Source organism: Odocoileus virginianus, chromosome 20, assembly GCF_023699985.2.
Source record: "Odocoileus virginianus isolate 20LAN1187 ecotype Illinois chromosome 20, Ovbor_1.2, whole genome shotgun sequence".
Taxonomy (NCBI): domain Eukaryota; kingdom Metazoa; phylum Chordata; class Mammalia; order Artiodactyla; family Cervidae; genus Odocoileus; species Odocoileus virginianus.
This window is the reverse complement of record NC_069693.1, coordinates 55,556,962-55,581,074: the sequence shown is the minus strand read 5'-3', so window position 1 is coordinate 55,581,074 and position 24,113 is coordinate 55,556,962. Positions and strand designations below refer to the sequence as shown.

Sequence of the window (24,113 nt, the reverse complement as noted above, 5' to 3'; positions counted from 1 at the left end):
TGGCAGCACGGGCAAAGGTCAGGGGGAGGGTCAGACTGGCACTTAGTTACCAAAGCAACAATATTGTTTATCAAGATGTGAGGAGGGACAGCTATTCCTGACTGCCTTGGGAAATGTGACCAAGGGGAATGTAATATTTAAAGTGTTGACTTAATTCAAAGGACTGGGGATTGCAACCGTGTCTGCTCTACAGTTAATCACACATGCAACTTGCAGGTCTCCCAGACTAAAGACACAACCTTGGTTGAGAAGCAGTGGGATTCTACATGGCATTGGCTGACGCATGCGCGTGTGGTGTGGTAAGTCGCTTCAGAAGTGCCAGACTCTTTGCGACCCTATGGACTATAGCCTGCCAGGCTCAACCATCCATGGGATTCTCCAAGCAAGAATACTGGAGTGGGTTGCCATGCCCTCCTCCAGGGGATCTTCCAGACCCAGAAATGGAACACGCGTCTCTTATATCTCCTGCATTGGCAGGCGGGTTCTTTACCACTAGCGCCACCTGGGAAGCCCTGGCTGATGTATACATACGTCAGACTGAAAAAGTCCTCTGTCACCACTGGGAGGATACAAATGAAGAAAAAAATAATATTAAATTTGGGCTAAATTCATTTATATGCATCCATTCTCTTGGGATTTGAGGTTTAATACATTTAAGTACCTAGAAATGGTATTAGCAGTCTGCATGATGGATCAATTCTTTCATCAATAGGCATTTATAGTCAAAGGGGGAAAAAGTTTAAAATGAGAACTCCTTAAGATAAATCATGAGTAAGTGAGGTCACTGACTTAGAGAATGAACCTAATCTGTGCAAACTGCTCAGCTGTCCCTACCCAGACCCTGGGGTGGGGGTGGGGGCACAGGATACTACATTCACAAAACATTAAATGTGTTGTTGTGGGGTTGACGCCACTCTGCAGAGCTTTCAGAGGATGCCCTCGATGGCTGTCCAGAGGACCCACTCCTGTGGACCCAAGGCACCCCCTTTTACCAGCTCTCCTGGGGCTTGATCCATGGCTCCACCTGCAAAGCAGCCAAGGGAGCAAGAAGGAGGCTCTGTGTGCGCTCCAGGCAGGAGCTCTCCACGTCTGACCTGCCTGCTGCCAGAGCTCGCGCCCAGTCTGCCAGCAGCGGGAGCCAGCATCACAGCCGGACGCGGCATCACTCCCCTCGTGGCTGGGCAAGGGAAAAACAAAGACAAAGACCCGCTACCTGCAAAGGACAGGGCCACCAGCTGCTAAACAGCCCCAGGCTAAATGTGTGTACCCGCTGTTAGTCACTGGTGTCCCCCAACTTTTCAGTATCTTCACACTTCATTTTATAAGGTCTAATCTTTATCCTATATATATATATATATTTGTAAGCTGTCTTAAATAATATTGGGAGAGCACAAAAAGTACAGAAAGAAATCCCCCCAAATCCAAAACTATCCTGGGTTCAGAAAAATGTGTCTACTTTTTTCCACCAGGTTTTACAGAACTGGAATCCCGATTCTGAAGGGGAAAGGAACCACTATAATCATTATTCATGCTGGACACCAATCCCAGTGTTTGAGTCTGATCTGACTTGCTGAGACACAGCCCAATGGTTATCAGCCACAGTTTATTCTGATAATTTAATTTGGATCACTGCAAAAGATAAATGAATTCAGAGTCATCAGCTGTGCCTTCTGTTTTGACCATCTTCAATGTGCTCTTCTGTAGTTTTTCTATTATTTATTTTTACAGAGCCCATGGGGTTGGCAGAGTCTATGGAGAAAGCCTTCCAGACAGTCATTAAATGTTCTTTAACATAATCCTTTCCTTAACTGCAGGCATAATCTCCCTAATAACTATTAAGCTTCAAAACTTGAGGCTGCCTTTTTGTGGTTGGTGACACTCAAACATGTAGGGTCTTTAATAGTAAAAAAAAGAAACAAGCAGAAAGTTCTTTGAACTCTAATCTTGGCGGCCTGAAAAACCTCCTTGATTTGGTTCAAGATCACCTTTTCAAAAATATCAGGGAAGGCAGACCGCGCTGGGTTGCCGCCGCCACTGCCGCCATCGTGCCAGCCCCTCGGGTCTCAACGAGGCCGGGTGACGCTCCAGAATGGGAGACAAGCCAATTTGGGAGCACATTGGATCCAGCTTCATTCAACATTACTACCAGTTATTTGATAATGACAGAACTCAACTAGGCGCAGTTTATATTGATGCATCATGCCTTACGTGGGAAGGACAGCAATTCCAGGGGAAAGCTGCCATTGTGGAGAAATTGTCTAGCCTTCCATTCCAGAAAATCCAGCACAGCATCACGGCGCAGGACCATCAGCCCACACCAGACAGCTGCATCATCAGCATGGTTGTGGGCCAGCTTAAGGCCGATGACCCCATCATGGGGTTCCACCAGATGTTCCTATTAAAGAACAACGATGCTTGGGTTTGCACCAATGACATGTTCAGGCTTGCCCTGCACAACTTTGGCTGACCTCCTCCCAGCCAGGCACTCATGCTGTTTCCTCCTCCCTCCTCTTCCCGATACTATTCACACTCTTCCAGATGCTCCAAATATCAAATTCACAAATGAGCAGGGCCGCGGTGGGCGTGGGTGCAATGCGCTGCTGCTACCGAGGTGTTGTGCATGATGTTTGGATGCTAGACTAGTTGCATCTGACAGGAGAAGTTTGTGTTGTAGCAGCGCATGCCTTGGAAAGACTTAAGTAATGCAAAAGGTTGTCTTTTTTTTTTTTTTTTAATCTACTGACAAGTTGCTCTAGTAACCCAAAGAAGTGAAGGAGAAAGCAGCTGCCTCACCACCCAGATATTGATTTGTTCAGATGTTTCAATGCCTCATGATACAATAAAACCACGAAAATTTTCTTAACAGTTAAAAAAAAAATATCAGGACAACAAGTATAATCTGCAATAGGAAGTTTCACCATAATTGATTCTGAAGCAACACCCATAGTCTTAAGAGGGTGACTTCAATTATTTTGTGTTCTCTCTGTTTCTCCTTTATGTACTTTTCTCCTTACTTCTGTACCTGACTAACTGCAGGAAGGGGGTTTTGTCATTAGTGTGCAGTGACTCAGGCCTTCTCAAGTTTATTATAAATCCAATATGGTTGTGCAGTTGCATTGTGGGTATCTGATTTATGGATTTAAGCTAAAGAAATACACAAAATAAGTATTTTCACCTGTATAGTACAGTAAAAATTGGATAAGGCACAGTTTAAATCAGGTTTGGTAGAAAAAGAGCTATAAACACATTAGAATAGTTTTAAACAAACTATTCCAGGACATATGAAAGCCCTATAAATGCTAAGTTATAGCACTGCTCAACATATTTTGCAGTTAAGAGCCTGTGGGTCTTGTCATTAAAAATCCTATTTTCAGTGCTGTTTAGCACCCATATAAATATTCCATCTGAACCAAGATTAAGGATATAATGGCTCAGTGAAAGAACAAGATACTTTGGCTTCTTAAAAGCTTTGGGGTTTTTTAAAATTGTTGTTCAGTTAATATAAACCAACAACCTACAAATTATATTCACTTTGATTTTGTCCTTTTATTTGTGAAAATACAAAAACACGTTTTGTTGATGCAAACTGACAATATTCTAAATAATTTTTAAAAAGTGACTTCTTCAACTGGTATTAATTCTTAGTCCAAATAATTAGCTATGAATTGGTTTGTCACTGATTAAAAGTAGACACTACTTTTCAGGACTTCCCTGGGGTCCAGCGGTTAATGCAACTAAGCCCATGTGCCACAACTACTGATGCCCTTGTGCCCCTGAGCCCATGCTCTGCAACAAGAGTAGCCCCTGCTTGTCGCCAACTAGAGGAAGCCCATGTCAGCAACGAAGACCCAGAGCAGCCAATAAATAAATAAACAAATGGATTAAAGGAGACATGGCTCCCAACGTATCATCCCCAGCAATTCTGAATATTTATAGCACATCCATTTAAGTAAACACATAATAGGTAATTCACACAATAAATGTATGTTCCTACTAGGAAATGGCAACCCACTCCAGTATCCTTGCCTGGAGACTCCCATGGACAAAGGAGCTTGGTAGGCTACAGTCCACGGGGTCGCAAAGAGTTGGACACCACTGAGCGACTTCACTTCACTTTACTTCACTTCATTTTCCTAGGCAACTAATAAATATCTCTGATCATTCATGTTCTGCTGCCAAATGGCAAAGCTCTTAAAAACCTATTGGGTAAGACCATGTGCATGCTTAGAGTGTTAATTTGTCCATATAATCCATAACATTTTTCTCTGACTCACAAAGTGGTAACGGTGATGACTGGAAAGACTTAGGCAGAGGCCCCTATAGAGAGGTTACACTGGCCAGTCCCCTGTTATCTGTGAGAAGCCACATCAGACCATGCTAGGCTTCCAGTAGCTGATGCCCTATAACAATGTCCTTCGGTTTGTTGATAACAGCATTTCTCCTCTCTCATGAATTTTAATCAATTCTTCTCTTAGTGTTTATATTATTATACATTTAAATCATATATAGTATTCTAATATTTAAAAACTGTAGGAGAGCAGGAAGGAAGTCACTATGAGACATACCAAGCAGGTGAGAGGCTTCCAGAGTACTTAAGAATCCTAGAATGCCTCTTTGGACCACAGCCGGAGAGAAGGACAGTGCAGTCAGTGCAGGAGCCCTGGGAGAGACCGAGGGGCAGCACCAGGTGGTATTCAGTCCAGGGGGAAATGTTCCGGGCATTCAGGAAGACCCCGATTACCCTGGAGATCCCCAGGGTATGCACCGGGAATGCTCACTCTCTTCCCATGTCTGACCAGAGACTCACTCTGTACACTAAGCTAGCCCGAGATCAAGAGTTGCAAACTCTTCCTCCTCCCAAGTGAGCAAGGTGGTGTTTGCTCCTGCCAAACCAAATGTCAACGTTTTGTCTCAACCAAGAACTGGACCTGCCCTGCCCTCACCCACTCCCACTCACGCAGGACTTTCATTCCTTCACAGAATGACCAGCACCAGCACAGAAGACTGGAAGAAGACCCTCCTGACAAGGCCTGGGCAAGACAGTTTCCATTCTTGATAAATGTGTCGAGCTTTAAGAGGTAGGTCATGTTTGGCCCTCACAGAATTGCCTGAGCCTCTGATTCTCTTGCCGAAAGTCTAGATGCTGCCACCAAACGTCTTGAGCAAACCAGAATAATGATGGAGTGGACACAGAATGAACAGCGAGGCAGGAACAGTCCCACTGAGTCATCTAGTTCTTCTTTAGGAGGAGCTTCAGGGGACCGCATGAAGCTTGGAGAGACCATGAGAGCAAAGACAGATTCTGTCACTGCCCTCGAAGACAGAGACATCGACACTGCACAATGAAGTCGGTACCAGGGCATTAAAAAAACGCTGCGGAAGATCAAATCAAGGACACCTAATGGAAACTCACGGAGGTGGTCTGGTGGGAGGGAAAGGAATGCTTATAGGCAAAACCAGGAAGTCAGTCTGGAGACACATGGGTACTGAGGTGAAGACCAGAAGGACCGTTATCTGCTGTGGAGCCTCTCCACCAAAAATAATTAGAAATACATTTTCACGGGTGGAATGATTTGAGAGAAGAGCACTGAAACATATATATTACCATATGTAAAACAGATAGCCAGTGGGAAGTTGCTGTATGATATGGGGAACCCAAAGTCAATGCTTTGTGACAATCTAGAGGGGCGGGATGGAACCAGAGATTTAAGAGGCGGGACCTGTGTGTACCTATGGCCTATTCGTGTTGACGTATGGCAGAAACCATCACAATACTGTAAAGCAATTATTCTCTAATTAAAAATAAAAAAAGAGAACACTTTCAGATCAGGAAACAAAATATTCAATGGGGAAAAGATAGTGTTTTCAATAAATGCTGTTGGGAAGAAAAAAATACATTTTCACTTCTAGCCGAATTCCATCACTTGACTTACTTCCCTGGTTACTATGAAAAGTTGACTATAATTAATTAGTGCCCTAAACTGTTCTCAACCTTTTCCCTGGGTAAAAACACTGTCTCCATGATTAATTGCTATCTCCCTGAGGGCAATCCCTGTCCTGGTCACTGTTTGCAGTCCCCAGTGTTTACCAATACAGTGAATTTAATTAATAAACTCTTGTTACACGAATGACTGGTTCACATATTTTAAAAAATCATGTCGGCCAATATTTTATAAATGCCAACTACTGTATCCTGTCATCTTGAGATGAGGGGATCTCTTGAAATGAGTTTAACTTGTATACTGCTTTTTAGGTCCATTTATCACTTTTATCTTTTCTTTAAAAGCATTTGAATTATTGATATAATCTTAGACACATAATTCTACATTATGACCTTAACCTACCAGAAATATTCTTTTCATGATGGAGATTTTCAGAGAAGTGGATTTTCCACACAGCTACTATTAATGAGGAATCATCATGATTAATGTTAAAATGATGAAGCACACATAGGACTTCCCTGGTGGTCCAGTGAAAAGGACTCTGGCCTCCCAATGCCCAGGTTCGATCCCTGGTCAGGGAACTAGATCCAACACACCTCATCTAAGAGTTTGCATGCCACAACTAAAGATCCTGAATTCTGCAACAAAGATCGAAGATCCTGCACGCTGAAACTGAAACACAGTGCAGCCAAATAAATAAATATTTTTTAAAGATAAAATACACAAACCCTAGGTTGCATTACCGATGTACCTGAAGAACCATCTTCTCAAGTTTTTGGACAAACTGCCACTAAACACTATTCTTTAATATCCCTCATTTCCAAATTAGCAAATATTTTTCAACAGAAGATGTGAGTCAATGGCATAGTCTAAAAAGAGTCCTAAAAATGGCCAAAGAGATATAAACAAATTTATCTAGTAGCAGAAAATTGCTTCTGTGCACTTATCTCGTACACTCTGTTTTAACTTAAAGAAGATATTTTACAATGATAAGTACCTTGTGACAGATTCACAGCTCTGTCAGTGACAACACATCTCTGGCTCCTAAATTACTGTCCTCTTTTGAGTTCAGTACTTTTCTTAAGCAAAGTAATTATAACTGTCTTAAAATGTGGTCCTAAAATAAAATACAGATTCCTATGAATAAGCATGATTCTAAAATAACATAAAATAAAAAGTATTTAGAATTATTTTATAAGCAGAATTGTTTGATTTGTTATTTCTTCCAAGAAAATTACTTTTCTGACTCAGTGTGGGCAAGAGGTAAAAAAAAATCTTTCAAAACATATAAGGAAAAAGTATTTTTATGAGCTTTACAAAGATGCCTGAAAATGATTCTTATAGTTAATGTGTATATCTATAATACATAATATTTATGATATAACAAATATAATGCTAATAACATCTTCACACCCACCCCCGTAATATGACTTACTGGGAAATGGCAGTGATTTGGCCTCTTACCCTCCTGCTCTCACACCTGTGTGAACCTGGAAAACAAGGGACACGGGAAAGCCATTTAATTTCTCACTGCCTTAGCGCAAATCTTACCTGTCAAACAAGCCATGACACCACCGGGCTGGCCTGGGCTCTGTGAACCCCTTCCTTCAGCCCGCTCCTGTCTGCTGGGCTTTGCCAACAGGAGGCGGCAGAGAGTCGGAGGAGAAAAGGGAGACACGCTCTTGCCCTTTGCCTCCTGCCACTCCCTCTGGCCGGCCTGTGTCCTGCCTGCTTCCTCCCCCGCCACCCCGCAGAATTAGTTCATTCCTGTAAAGCCTCTAAGCACAGCCTGCACTTGTTCCAGTGCTACAGGACAGGCATCATCACATCTCTCCCCATCACAGGTACCTGCACAGAAGTAACACCGACCTCAGAGCCCAGAATCCCAGCCTCCTGCAGCTCCTCCTCTGGCCTCAGACACACCAGCATCAGCCAAGCGCTGCCTCCTCGTCAGGGGGCTGAGGGTCAGCCTTGAGAGGCTGCCCTCGGAGCTCCTAGCTGTCATCCTTCCAAGCTCAGTCTGAGTGGTGACAGCTGCTTTCAGAAATTGCTACCTATGAGAGCTCAGTTTTTCTCTGCCGGCTTTGTCAGCTGCCTAATAAACAACGTGTTAGACCAAATTAACAAGTCTTTAAATCAACTTTCTTTCTCCATTAAAATAACTGATGTGACTCCTGGCTCCATACTAGACCATGCCTGACCTAACAGCTATCTCTGTACCACCTCCCTGTCATGAAGATCACATTCACTCCTTCACTCTTTGGCTTTATTTAGCACCTTTAGAACAGAAACCTGTATGGTACTGCCCTAGGAAGTGGATGCAGAATGTTGATCAACATGTACAACATTCAGATCAGTTCAGTCATTCACTCAGTCGTGTCCGACTCTTTACGACCCCAAGGACTGCAGCACGTCAGGCTCCCCTGTCCATCACCAACTCCTGGATCTTGCTCAAACTTATGTCCATCGAGTCAGTGAGGCTATCCAACCATTTCATCCTCTGTCATCTCCTTCTCTTCCTGCCTTCAGTCTTTCCCAGCATCAGAGTCTAATGAGACAATTCTTCGCACCAGGTGGCCAAAGTATTGGAGTTTCAGCTTCAGCAATCAGTCCTTCCAAAGAATGTTCAGGATTGATTTCCTTTAGGGTTGACTGGTTTGTTCTCCTTGCAGTCCAAGGGACTCTCAAGAGTCTTCTCCAACACCAAAATTCAAAAGCATCAATTCTTTGGCGTTCGGCTTTCTTTATGGTCCAACCCATCCATGCATGACTACTGGGAAAACCATAGCTTTAACAGTGCTAGACACCATAGAACCCAGAAACTTAGAGAAACTTCTGGTTCTAACTCCAATTAGGCATTCCAGTGGTTGGAACTTTGCCCTCCAATGCAGGGGAGTGTGGGTTCGATCCCTGGTCAGGAGACTGGGATCCCACATGCCTTGTGACCAAAAAAAACAAAACATAAAATAGAAGTGATACTGTGGCAAATACAATAGACACTTTGGGACTACATACAAAAAGTCTTTTAAGAAAAAAAAACTCCAGTTAGAACACTTATAGTCAAGCCTACTGAAAATAAAGCATGGTGGTATAGCCAGGAGATTTAAAGAAATACAGTATAAGTGAATAATTTTTCTAACAAATACATGCCATCAAGAAGTGCTGCTGTGAACCAGCCCTTTTTTTCAAGGCAAGGAAGTTTTGCGTTTATTTGCACAGGCTGCTCCTGGTTTTTAGTTTAGCTCTCTGAAATGACACAGAGGAGAAGACAAATTGAAAGGAGTTCCAAGAAGTTCACACACACACTAAAAAATGATTCAGAGCCGTGGAAGAGCAGAGTAATGAGGCAAGATTGCAATGACTAAATTTATTTTTATCTAGTATTCAACTAAGTGCAATTGTGACATCTAAAAATAAGTGAGGCAGAAAAAGAAAAAAATAATTATAGGAAAGATAATATGTAATAATTAACTACTGAAAAAGTGTATGCTTTAAATAATGGAATACAAGTAAAGCAGGAATAACTTGAGCTGATTATACAGACTCAATTTCTCACATTGAGGTGAGAGGAGTGTTATCGTTTGAAATTCACAGCCCTTAAAAAAAGAACAGACAAAACATGTAATTATTATCTGCCAATGGCACAGTCCAAAATGAGGCAGTGGTGTTCGTCCATTTCTAATTTATAAAGTTCTACATGCTTCTCAAGTCATCCAACCCATTCATTTCTCTTTAATTAAAGGACTCAGGACATTCTTGTAAACCTGAGAAATGCCTGTGATGTTCTCTTTCTAAAAGGCACTGCTAAGGGCCACAAAAAATAATCCAGTCACAAAAAAATAAGGTCAGAGATCTCTGCAGATAACGGCTTTCACTGTGTATCATGTAACAAAACAAAGCTGAAGAGATATAAAGGTACTTTAAGTATGAAGTATAATCTCTTCTTTTCAAAACTAAACTTCATGGCATTATGAAAGTTAATACGAGTCTGCTCACCATTGGGTAGCAAAAGCGAACAGGTTATTTTGTGGTAATGATCAACATTAGAAGTGAGCAAAAACGATATTTTACCCCGATATTCTCCATCTCATCAACAAATCAGCTCTAAAATACTCTCCAATGTTCCTCTTTAGTCAACCCTTCTCTCGGATTTAAGGGTCTATATTAAGTTACTCATCCTCGTTGGCCCTCACGATAGACACTGATTGTCTTTATCTGTGAAATAACCTTTGAGAAATATGTCTTCAGGGTTCCCTGTCATGTTCAACACACACCGTTCTCTTGGTTACCAAGAGAAAGGGAGTCGAGGGCTGGTTTGAGTTAAATATCAGGTCACTGTAACTGACTGATAATACAACTTTTTAGAAGTTTGGGAGCATTTTGTTGTTGTTCTTGGAACCTCTGCTGTATTTTATCCATTCTTTGAAAGGTCTCAAAGCTGACATGGTTTGTATCTTCCTTGATTACTTGAAACTGAAAAAGAAACTTTTCTAGAGACATAATAAAATACAAATATGATGTCATTTTTGATGTTTAAGTTTTATACTTGATGTTTTAAAAAGAATTCTCTGCATAATTTATAAACTGGTTGAGAAAATACATTTTAAATACAGAATTACCATGTAGAGCAAAAGCTAATCAAAGCTGACTCTAGATTCACAGTCTCATCAGAATGACTCATCTAAACATATCTCAGAGATTTTGAGGGTAATTTATTTTTGTCTGGTTAGACAGATGGCCCTCTGGCCCTGCTCAGACCATAAAGCCTTAATCTCATAGCGTAGAAAAGCCTACTGCCTGAGGGCTGACTCGCTTGCTCTAAGGGCGACTCTGGATGCTGTGGTTGAGTCAGCTGCTCTTCTTGCCCGAGCTGAGGTCACTTTTCTCTCTGCTTGCCCCATACCATCCTGAGGAAGCTCATTACAGCACTTAGGACCTCACGTGGACTCGTGGGATCTGAAGGTTAGAGAAGTATTGGGTTGGCCAAAAAGTTCATTCGGGGTTTTCCATACGCTGTTATCCAAAACCCCGAATGAACCTTTTGGCCAACCCAAATATAAGGGAACTTTTACGAAGCTAACTCATCCACTATATGGGAGAGGAGATGAGCCTAGAGTCCTTCAAGTAATGCTTAAAACCCTACCGCATGTTACAAATGACGTGTAATAAAAACAAAAGCATGCACTGCAGATTTTATATACTTTAGTCCCTAAATTAAGGGTTGTATGCATGCTAAGTTGATTCATTTGTGTCCAACTCTGTGTGACTCTATGGACTGTAGCCCGCCAGGCTCCTCTGTCCATGGGATTCTCCAGGCAAGAATACTGGAGTGGGTTGCCATGCCCTCCTCGGGGATCTTCCTGACCCAGGGATCAAATCTGCGTCTCCTGCGTTGGCAGGTGGCTTCTTTACCACTAGTGTCACCTGGAGGCTCACCCAGTAAAGAACCCGCCTGCAATGTGGGAGACCTGGGTTTGATCCCTGGGTTGAGAAGATCCCCTGGAGAAGGGAAAGGCTACCCACTTCCGTATTCTGGCCTGGGGAACTCCATGGTACAGTCGATGGGGTTGCAAAGAGTCGTTCACAACTGAGTCACTTTCACTTTCACTCTTCAGTACCACCTGGGAACGGCTACCATATACTATGAGAAATTGAATCTTTAACAGAGAAATATTATCATTAGAGACTTCCCAGGTGCCCCAGTGGTAAACAGTCCACCTGACAAGCAGGAGGAACGGGTTTGATCCCTGGGTTGGGAAGATCCCCTGGAGGAGGAAATGACAACCCACTCCAATATTCTTTCCTGGGAAATTCCATGGACAGAGAAGCCTGGTGGGCTACAGTCCACGGGGTCACAAAGAGACACAACTTAGTGACTAAACAGCAGAAGCAGCAGCAGCACCAGCTTTATTTTTTTTAAATGAATAATCTTGCAGGATTTTCTTCAAAGGGAGAAACGTGATAAAGCATATTTCTCAAAGCACCTTTTTTTTGTACTGGACATTTCCAAGTTTTAACTTAACTTCAAGAAATAGAGTAAGGAAGATACGAAGGTAAGGAAGATAAAATGGAAAGAAAGTCCAACTGGCTTTTTAAACTTGTGATGCTATTACAGCTTTTTATCAATGCCCTCAAGCTATACTTTTTGTTTCATTAATCTTTGCATCTTGGATTCATCTATCATTTTATGTTGTTCATCAATAGGAAATTTGTTTAATAATTCTCCTCTGTTCTGGCCTAAGTAAAAATGTTTAACAGAAATTTATATTTACAAGAACTCTACCCTGTGCTATGAAATTAAAAGACACATACTCCTTGGAAGGAAAGTTATGACCAACCTAGACAGCATATTAAAAAGCAGAGACATTACTTTGCCAACAAAGGTCCGCCTAGTCAAGGCTATGGTTTTTCCAGTGGACATGTATGAATGTAAGAGTTGGACTATAAAGAAAGCTGAGTGCCGAAGAATGGATGCTTTTGAACTGTGGTGTTGGAGAAGACTCTTGAGAGTCCCTTGGACAGCAAGGAGATCCAACTAGTCCATCCTAAAGGAGATCAGTCCTGGGTGTTCATTGGAGGGACTGACGTTGAAGCTGAAACTCCAATACTTCGGCCACCTGATGCAAAGAGCTGACTCACCTGAAAAGACCCTGATGCTGGGAAAGATTGAGGGCGGGAGGAGAAGGGGACAACAGAGGATGAGATGGTTAGATGGCATCACTGACTCGATGAACATGGGTTTGGGTAGACTCTGGGAGTTGGTGATGGATAGGGAGGGCTAGTGTGCTGCGGTTCATGGGGTCGCAAAGAGTCAGACACAACTGAGCAACTGAACTGAACTGAACCCTGTGCTACCATTTAAAAACATACTTTACACCACAGTACTTATTTTGGCATGTTATGCTTATGCTTTCTTCCAGGTTCACCTCAAACACAATTCAAAACAGAACACTAATAGATAAAGGGCATGGACAAAAAGAGCAATGACCTAGAACTTAGAACACACCAGACCCCTTGAGACTCTGCCACCAATCAGGCATTTCACCTTGAACTTACTAATTCTCAAATCAAAAAGCAGATTATTTGCTATAACAATGCATCAGAAGGAAAAGAAATGCATCAAAAAGAAAAGATAGGTTATATGATTATACAATATTTGTAAAAATGAATCATATTTTTATTGCTTCAAATTTTTAGTTTTCCTAAGTGTTCCTTTCACTAACAGGCAAATTCTTTCCAATCACACACACACACACACACACACACACACACACACACACTTTCTTTCTCTCTCACATACACATTTCCAAGTGAAATCCTCGAAATTAAAATAATAGGTATAAAAGATTAATGTCTTTTGAAATATAGTGTGAAATGGTCAACAGAACCTCTGGCAGAGTTACTTTACATGACTCCCAATAACATGGAGCAATACATGAATATTTTTTATATAGCTAACATACAATCTCGGGCTTCCCTGGTGGCTCAGCTGGTAAAAAATCCGCCTGCAGTGCAGGAGATCTGAGTTCGATCCCTGGGTTGGGAAGATGCCCTGGAGAAGGGAACAGCTACCAATTCCAGTATTCTGGCCTGGAGAATTCCATGGATGTATAGTCCACAGAGTCGCAAAGAGCTGGACACGACTGAGTGACTTTCATTTCAACATAAAATCACAGTGGGTTTTTTAAACCATCTGGTTAAAATAATTGTTCCACATATCATAAGCTCTGATTTAAGTTACCTTCATTTTAAGCTCAGCACTGTCTTGATGTTTAGGTCTTGGCAGGGATGAAGACAGCATTGCTGAAAACAATGCAAAATCAATTAGATATAACCATTTTCACAACAGGATTCCCAACCTGAACCAGAAACAGGTTATTAATCATTCTAAAAAGATCCTTCTTCTCTTTTAGGATAGGTATGGTGATTTGAGGGGAAAACTCTCCTTTTTAGTCTATTAAAATGTGAATACACTGGTTGATTTTTTAACATTAAGTCAAATTTGCATTCTGGAGATAAACTCTACTTTTCATCATGCATTATCCTTTTGATATATTCCTAGAACCAAACTGTTAATATTTCATCAAGAATGTTTCCATCTATGTTTATAAGAGATAGTAGTCTGTAATTTTCTTTTCTTGTAATATCTTTGCTATCAGAGTACTGCTGGCCCTGTGAATCAAGTTGGGAACTCTTCCCTCCACTAATTCTGGAGGAGAATTTATACAATTGGTGTTATTTCTTGCTTCAGTGTTTTGACAGAATTTAACCAGTGACACTATCTCTGTGTGGAGTGTGTATATATGTATTTGAAGGTATTTTAGGATCAAATTCAATTGTGTGCGTGTGTTCAGTTTTCTATTTCATTTTCTGCCAGCTATATAAATTCTGACTTTTATGATGAATGTGTCTATTTAAACTAGGTTTTCAGATTTATTGACATTAAAATGTAATATTCACTTATCTTTTTAATATCTATAGACTCTATAGAAATAGCTCTTCTTTTATCCCCAATATTGATAATTTATGGTCTTTCTTTGTGTGCAATCTTTCTCAAATGAGTTTCCGTGAGACAATTAATGCCCCAAATATCCACTGAACGTAATGAGCTATCTTATCTATTGCACTAGAATGTCAGCAACTATGAACCATTTGGGGAGGAATTAGGAAAACAGTCCGTACACTCATTTTCTGTATTTCTATATTTTCCCATGTGTTTACAATTTCTGGTACTTTCTATTCTTTCCTGAGCTTATAGCTTTCATTGTCTGTTGTTTTCCCTTACCCAGAAGAAACTGAACAGTTTGTTGTGCTAATTTAACTGCAACAAATTCTCTCAGTTTTATTTACCTGAAAAATGTCTTTATTTCACCTTGATTTTTGAAGTAGAATGTTGATACATGTAAAATTTAAACTATTACTTTCTCCAAGCACTTGAAAATTTTCACATTGCCTTTTGCCTTGTTTTGATGAGAAATCAGTTATCACTTGTAGTCTTATTCCCTTCATCTAATGTGTAACTTTCTTTTGCCTCTTTCAACATTTCCTCTACATCTCTGGTTTTTAGCAGTTTAGAGTACATTTGCTCTTCTTTGCATTCATCCTATTTGGTATTTGCTAAGGTTGATAGATCTACCCATTTGTCTTTTTTGCCAAATTTTGGAAATTAAGTCATTATTTCCTCAATTTTTTGTCCCAGTTTTGCCTTCTCTAGTCCCATGAGTCACTGAGGTGCTGTCCATTTCTTTAATGTTACTTCTCTGAGTTCACTTAGAAAAGAGAATTTCCTTGTAAGATCTACAAATTCACTAACCCATTCTTCAGCTATCTTCAGGATGCTGTCAAATCTCTCCAGTTAGCTGCCCATTTCACATAGTTAATTCTAAGTTCTAAAATTATTTGATTCTATTTTATGGTTTGCAATTTTCTGCTTAAGTTTTCTAGTCCCTCATTATGGCCATTATTCCCTTTCCATTCTTGAAAATATATTTATAACATGTACTTTAAATTTCTTGTATGTTGGAACTTCCCTGGTAGCTCAGAGGTTAAGAATCCATCCGCCAATGGGTTTGACCCCTGGTCCAGGTAGACCCCACATGCCACGGGGCACCAAAGAGCCCTTGAGCTGCAACGACTGAGACTACTAGCCACACCTGCTGAACCTCAAGAACCCTAGAGCCCATGCTCCGCAACGAGAGGACACCGCAGTAAGTCCAGGCACCGCAACCAGAGAGCAGCCCTGGCTTGCTGCAACTAGACAAAGCCCAAGTGCAGCGACGAAGACCCACCACGGTCAAAACAGATGAGTGATACAGAAAGAAATGAGAAATAAACACATGAGAAATAAACAGAAATTTAAAAAAGAAACTAGCGTTATTTTAAAAATTAAAAGTAAATAAAATTTTAAATTTAAAATATAAGGTTCTTGTATGCTGATCACAATATCTGAGTTATCCTCAGTTGAGTCTTTATGCACAACAGGTTCCTCCTGCTACCCCAAAGTAGACCATTCCTATGAAACATTTCACAAACTTAAAACGCACAAAGCAAAAAAAAAAGCAATTACCTTAGAATACATCTTACTAATGGTGCACAGAATAAATCGAGATAAAGCACAGATACAGACACAGTTCAAAGCTACAGCAGTTATGTGCTTTGTCATCAGTCTTAACAATTTTTTTTTGGACACATCTCCTCAGACAAGGGAAATAAAAGCAAAAATTAATAAATGGGACTACATCAAGCTAAAAAGTTTTTGCACAGGGAAGGACACTACAAACAAAATGAAAAGGAAGCCAACTGAATGGAAGAAAATATTTGCAAATGATACATCCTATAAAGGGTTAATATAAAATACACGAAGAATACAACACCAACAAAATATGGGCAGAGGACATCAAATAGACATTATTCCAAAGATGACATACAGATGGCCAACAGGTACATGGAAAGATGCTCAACATGACCAGTTGCCAGGGAAACACAAATCACAGCCACTATGAGAAATCTCCTCACACATGTCAGAATGGCTATTATCAAAAAGACAACAGAAAAAAGTATTGACAAGAACATGGGGAAAAGGAACCTTCCTGCACTCTTGTTGGGAATGTAAACTGGTGCAACCACTATTGAAAACAGTATGGAGATTCCTCAAAAACTGAGAGATGGAACTACCATATGATCTGGCAACTCTACTTTTCAGTATTTTTTCAAAGAAAATGAAAACACTAACTAGAAAACAATATAGGCTCTATGTTTATTGCAGCATCATTTATAATAGCCAAGATATGGAAGCTGCCTCTAAAAGAGCTCACTGTAAAACTAACAACTCAATGCTGAACGCTATTTTCCTAGTTTTGCTTTTGTTCTCTCTTCTTAAAAATAGAAGTTCTCCTCGGATTTCCTCCTGTGAGCGAATACCGGTGTTAACGTAGGTCTTTGATAAAAGTCAAGTGGCATTAAGTGAACTTTCAAAAAGCAAGGGATGCTGTGTTTCTCCTTTTGATTTTCGGTCACATTATCAAAGGAGAAAAGGAAAGATGTATCCATCTGACTACAGAGTTCCAAAGAATAGTAAGGAGAAATAAGAAAACCTTCCTTAGAGATCAATGTAAAGAAATACAGGAAAACAATAGAGTGCGAAAGACTAGAGATCTCTTCAAGAAAATCAGAGATACCAAGGGAACATTTCATGCAAAGATGGGCACAATAAAGGACAGAAATGGCATGGACCTAATAGAAGCAGAAGATATTAAGAAGAGGTGGCAAGAATACACAGAAGAACTATACTAAAAAGATCTTCATGACCCAGATAACTACAACGGTGTGATCACTCACCCAGAGCCTGACATCCTGGAGTGAGAAGTAAGTGGCACTTAGGAAGCAGCACTACAAACAAAGCTAGTGGAGGTGATGGAATTCCAGTTGAGCTATTTCAAATCCTAAAAGATGATGCTGTTAAAGTGCTGCACTCAATATGCCAGCAAATTTGGAAAACTCAGCAGTGGCCATAGGACTGGAAAAGGTCAGTTTTTATTCCAGTCCCAAAGAAAGGCAATGCCAAAGAATGCTCAAACTACCGCACAATTGCACTCATCTCACATGTTAGTAAAGTAATGCTTAAAATTCTCAGTCAGGCTTCAACTAGAGAAGGAAATGGCAACCCACTCCAGTATTCTTGCCTGGAGAATCCCATGGATGGAGGAGCCTGGTGGGCTACAGTCCATGGGGTCGCAAAGAGTCAGACATGACTGAACGACTTAACTAACTTTCAGGCTTCAACAGTACGTGAACCATGAACTTTCAGATGTTCAAGATGGTTTTAGAAAAGGCAGAGGAACCAGAGATCAAATTGCCAACATTCTTCGGATCATAGCAAACGCAAGAGACTTCCAGAAAAACATCTACTTCATTCACTATGCTAAAGCCTTTTACTGCATCGATCACAACAGACTGTGGAAAATTCCTAGAGATGGGAATACCAGACCACTTTACCTGCCTCCTGAGAAACATGTATGCAGGTCAACAAGCAACAATTAAAACTGGACATGGAACAATGAACTGGTTCCAAATTGAGAAAGGCTGTATGTTTCCACCCTACTTATTTAACCCATTTGCAAAGTACATCATGCGAATGCTGGGCTGGATGAAGCACAAGCTGGAATCAAGACTGCCAGGAGAAATATCAATAACCTTAGATATGCAGATGACACCACCCTTACGGCAGAAAGCAAAGAAGAAACAAAGAGTCTCTTGATGAGGGTGAAAGAGGGGAGTGAAAAAAGTTGGCTTAAAACTCAACATTCAAAAAATGAAGATCATGGCATCTGATCCCATCACTTCATATCAAATAGATGGGGAAACAATGGAAACAGTGACAGAGCTTAATTATTTGAGCTCCAAAATTACTGCAGACTTCATGTAGCTATGAAATTAAAAGATGCTTGCTCCTTGGAAGAAAAGCTATGACCAACCTAGACAGCATATTAAAAAGCAGAGACATTACTTGGCCAACAAATGTCCGTCTAGTCAAGGCTATGGTTTTACCAGTGGTCATGTATGCACGTGAGAGTTGGACCAAAAAGAAAGCGGAGCACCAAAGAACAGATGCTTTTGAACTGTGGTGTTGGAGAAGACTCTTGAGAGTCTCCTGGACTGCAAGGAGATCCAACCAGTTAATCCTAAAGAAAGTCAATCCTCAATATTCATTGGAAGGACTGATGCTGAAGCTGAAGTGCCAATACTTTGGCCACCTGATGCGAAGAACTACTCCTTGGAAAAGACCCTGATGCTGGGAAAGATTGAAATCAGAAGGAGAAGGGGATGACAGAGGATGAAATGATTGGATGGCATTACTGACTCAATGGACATGAGTTTGAGCAAGCTCTGGGAACTGGTGATGGACAGGGAAACCTGGTGTGCTGGAGTCCACTGGGTCACAAAGAGTCAGACACAACTGAGCAACTGAACTGAATTCATCCTGTTTCTTTATAGGTCTGATTTTTTAATTCAAGATACTGTGTATGACTGTTATAGAGACTCTGGAATCTCTTATCCTTCTGTGAAGTCTTGGTCTTTATTTTATCAAACAGTTAACATGAATGGACCCAAACTTGAAACTGTGTCTCCCTGAGACCAACAGCAGTGAAGATCTCTCTCCACTCTTTCAGGGTTCCTGCTATTGCTTTGCAATATGGCCACTATGACATCTCTACAGGACATGTCAAGTGCAAAGGTAGGACGAGGATTTGTGGGGTTTCCCTTCTATGACTTCCTTTTTGGTGAGAGTTCTCACCTCACATTCTAGCCACCTAGGAAGCCCTAACTCCATTTCTCTACAAACGAGTTAAGATGGTGGTTTTTTCTTCTTGAGGCCCTGGTCCTATGCAAAACAAAACTGGTAGAACAAATTGTATTGGGGTCATTTTCCTTTTCTCAAAGACCATTTACCCTCCACCTTCTGGCTGTCTTTGGTCTCTTTCCAGTGCATTCATATGTGACTTCCTCATGTTGTCCAGAGTTATAACTGCAATTCGACAGAGTGTTAGTTTAATAGAGGCTGCTCTACCATTATTGGAAGTCATTCATATACTTTTAAATCCCCATGTGGAAAAGTTAAACACATAAGTCTCATTTTCATGGCTAATAACATTAAGCCTTGCACATAGTGGGAATCTGGACGATATTCTGTGGAGTGGACCTAAGTCTCTGTTCAGTTTAGTTCAGTCACTCAGTCCTGTCCGACTCTGTGACCCCATGGACTGCAGCACGCCAGGCCTCCCTGTCCATCACCAACTCCCAGAGTATACTTAAATTCATGTCCATTGAGTCGATGATGCCATCCAACCATCTCATCCTCGGTCATTCCCTTCTCCTCCTGCCTTCAATTTTCCCCAGCATCAGGGTTTTTTCAAATGAGTCAGCTCTTTGCATCAGGTGGCCAAAGTATTGGAGTTTCAGTTTCAGCATCAGTCCTTCCAGTGAATATTCAGGACTGATCTCCTTTAGGATGGACTGGCTGGATCTCCTTGCACTCCAAGGGACTCTCAAGAGTCTTCTTCAACACCACAGTTCAAAAGCATCAATCCTTCAGTGCTCAGCTTTCTTTATACTCTATCACATCCATACATGACTACTGGAAACCATAGCTTTGACTAGATGGACATCTGTTTGTGAAGTAATGTCTCTGCTTTTTAATATGCTGTCTAGGTTTGTCATAGCTTTTCTTCCATGGAGCAAGCATCTTTTAATTTCATGGCTGCAGTCACCATCTGCAGTGATTTTGGAGCCCCCAAAAAATAAAGTCTGCCATTGTTTCCACTGTTTCCCCATCTATTTGCCACGAAGTGATAGGACTGGATGCCATGATTTTAGTTTTCTGAATGCTGAGCTTTAAGCCAACTTTTTCACTCTCCTCTTTCACTTTCATCAAGAGGCTTTTTAGTTCTTCCTCACTTTCTGCCATTAGGGTGGTGTCATTTGCATGTCTGAGGTTATTGATATTTCTCTGGGCAATCTTGATTCCAGCTTGTGCTTCATCCAGCCCAGCATTTCTCATGATGTACTCTGCATATAAGTTAAATAAGCAGGCTGACCATATACAAACTTGACACACTCCTTTCCCTATTTGGAACCAGTCTGTTGTTCCATGTTCCCAAGTCCAGTTCTAACTGCTGCTTCCTGACCTGCATACAGATTTCTCAACAGGCAGGTAAGGTGGTCTGGTATTCCAATCTCTTTCAGAATTTTCCAGTTTCTTGTAGTTCACACAGTTAAAGGCTTTGGCATAGTCAATAAAAGAGAAGTAGATATTTTTTCTGGAACTTTCTTGCTTTTTTGATGATCCAACAAATGTTGGCAATTTGACCTCTGGTTCCTCTGCCTTTTCTAAAACCAGGTTGAACATCTGGAAGTTCACAGTTCATGTACTATTGCAGACTGGCTTGGAGAATTTTGAGCATTACTTTACTAGCGTGTGAGATGAGTGCAATTGTGCAGTAGTTTGAACATTCTTTGGCATTGCTTTTCTTTGGTATTGGAATGAAAACTGACCTTTTTCAGTTCTGTGGCCACTGCTGAGTTTTCAAAATTTGCTGGCATATTGAGTGCAGCACTTTGACAGCATCATCTTTTAGGATTTGAAATAGCTCAACTGGAATTCCATCACCTCCACTAGCTTTGTTTGCAGTGCTGCTTCCTAAGTGCCACTTACTTCTCACTCCAGAATGTCAGGCTCTGGGTGAGTGATCACACCGTTGTAGTTATCTGGGTCGTGAAGATCTTTTTTGCACAGTTCTGTGTATTCTTGCCACCTCTTCTTAATATCTTCTGCTTCTGTTAGGTCCATACCATTTCTGTCCTCTATTGAGCCCATCTTTGCATGAAATGTTCCCATGGTATCTCTAATTTTCTTGAAGAGATCTCTAGACTTTCCCCTTCTATTGTTTTCTTGTATTTCTTTGCATTGATCTCTGAGGAAGTCTTTCTTATCTCTCCTTGCTATTCCTTAGAACACTGCATTCAAATGGGTATATCTTTCCTTTTCTCCTTTGTCTTTTGCTTCTCTCCTATTCACAGCTATTTGTAAGGCCTCTTCAGACAACCATTTTGCCTTTTTGCATTTCTTTCCCTTGGGGAGGATCTTGATCCCCGTCTCCTGCACAGTGTCACGAACCTCTGTCCATAGATCTTCAGGCACTCTATCAGATCTAATCCCTTCAATCTATTTGTCACTTCCACCGTATTATCATAAGGGATTTGATTTAGGTCATACCTGAATGGTCTAGTGGTTTTCCCTACTTTCTTCAATTTAAGTCTGAATTTGGCAATAAGGAGTTCATGATCTGAGCCACAGTCAGCTCCCAGTCTTGTTTTTGCTGACTGTATAGAGCTTCTCCATCTTTGGCTGCAAAGAATATAATCAATCTGATTTCAGTGTTGACCCTCTGGTGATGTCCATGTGTAGAGTCTTCTCTTGTGTTGTTGGAAGAGGGTGTTTGCTATGACCATTGTGTTCTCTTGGTAAATCTCTATTAGCCTTTGCCCTGCTTCATTCTGTACTCCAAGGCCAAATTTGCCTGTTACTCCAAGGTATTTCTTGACTTCTTACTTTTGCATTCCAGTCCCCTACAATGAAAAGGACATCTTTTCTGGATATTAGTTCTAGAAGGTCTTATCGGTCTTCACAGAACTGTTCAACTTCAATTTCTTCAGCATTACTGGTCGGGGCATACACTTGGGTTACCGTAATATTGAATGGCTTGCCTTGGAAATGAACAGAGATCATTCTGTTGTTTTTGAGATTGCTTCCATGTACTGCATTTTGGACTCTTTTGTGCACTATGTCTTTTTATTTTCAATTTTATGATTTATAATATGAGGTTTCTACCTGAAACTCCGGTTGTATTCCTCACTTGTCTGTCCTGTTTCTCTTGCTTGTATTATTTTTAACAATCTCCACCTGTCATTCTTCCTCGAACCTCTCAGCTCTTCCACTGTGTTTTTTTCACTATGACTAATTTAGGTCTCTAAAATCCACACTGATAATGATTTCTAACTTCATCTCAAATAATAAAATCTTTGATAACTATCATTGCCAGAAGAAAAACCTGACTTTAAAGTTAGCAAGTCATTTGTTATCTCCCAAATTCTGATTCCAAATTATCTTTTCTCTTTTATTCCCCCTGAATTCAAGCCATAGCAATCCACTTCATTTAATAGATCTTGTGTCCTCCCCAGCCACACCTTCCCTCATATTTTCTACTTGCCAAACATGCTAGTCTTCTCCGGTTAAAAATAACATTTCCCCTGTAAAGCCTCAGAATTAATCACACTAGGGACTGAATAAGCACTATTGAGCCATTATTATGCTCCTTTATTATATTCATCTTCTGTCTTGTAGTTCAGCAAAATTATCCTCCCACGTTTATAAGTATTTTGTAGGAAGAAAGTACAGTTTATTAACTTGTGTCAAATACAGAGCTAAGTGTGGGATACTGGTCAGTCTCTGATGCAACTTCAAAGCAACACCACTCCCACAACTGGACTATCTACAGGACACCTACAGGACTCCATCTATAGGTAGTATCATCTATAGGACAAAATATAAATTCCCCTTTCCATTTGAGGGTGAGAACTCATCTGGCTTTTCACACTACACGCTCAGCAAATGCCTGCAGGATACAGTGAAATTGTAGGTTTAACCTATTTAGGTTCTACTTTAAAAAAGCTGAAAGGACATGATAACCTTTCTCCATGTCCCTCGTCTATCATATCCTTGGTCCTACGGACCTAATGGATATTCTATGAATTATCACTGTGCTCTTCCCCATATCCTAGTTATCAAATTCATGGTTTGAAATATGAAAGATCAAACAGCCAAGTGTCACTACTGGTTTGTCTCAATTTCTTGCCAAGTATCAGCCTAGCTAGAGGAGGGGTTACGTTTCCTATCTGGATCTTGTCCTACCTATACACATAATTTCTCATATTTTCTCAGCTGAAAATCACTTCACATTAGAAGGAATTTTGTTTAACTAAAAACAAAAGAAAAATTGGCCTTGCTGTGTGGCATATGGGATCTTAGTTCCCTGACCAGGGATTGAACCCATGCCCCCTGCAGTGCAAGCATGGAGTCAAACCACTGAACCACCAGGGACGCCCCAGAAGGAATTTTAAAAGCAAAAAAGGTGTGGCTGTGGAAGAAACTGATGCTATGCTGAAAAAAGAAAGACATCACCAATCCCTTTCATCCTTCTGCCTCAACAATAGAGAGAGGAAAAATATAAAGCATCAAAATGCATTTTCTCCCTAGCAGCAAGCAGCAAAAAGGGACATAGTTCTTTCCCATGGGATAAAGACCAATGGCCCTTTTTCCTGATAAGAGGGAAAGACGAAGTTGGTGGCCTTCTCCCCTATTCTTTCATCTCTGAGGGCAGATCTAATAGCTGCAGTAGCAGCACCTACTTTGCAAACGTAATACCAAACAAATCACACAAAAGTCAGCTTCTACATGACCGAACCATGATGGCTTTTCTCTGGACCTTTCATTTAATAAGCTCTACTTAGGGGGGCTTCCCCAGGGGCTCAGCAGTAAAGAATTGACTTGCAATGCAGCAGATGAGGGTTTGATCCCCGGGTTGGGAAGATTCCCTGGAGAAAGAAATGGCAACC

The 24,113-nt window shown here is 40.9% G+C and overlaps 1 pseudogene; it reads left to right on the top strand.

The window, feature by feature from the left end:
- The first annotated feature begins 2,014 nt into the window (after positions 1 to 2,014).
- LOC110148476 (nuclear transport factor 2 pseudogene) lies at positions 2,015 to 2,546 on the top strand (annotated as a pseudogene).
- The last annotated feature ends 21,567 nt before the right edge of the window (positions 2,547 to 24,113 follow it).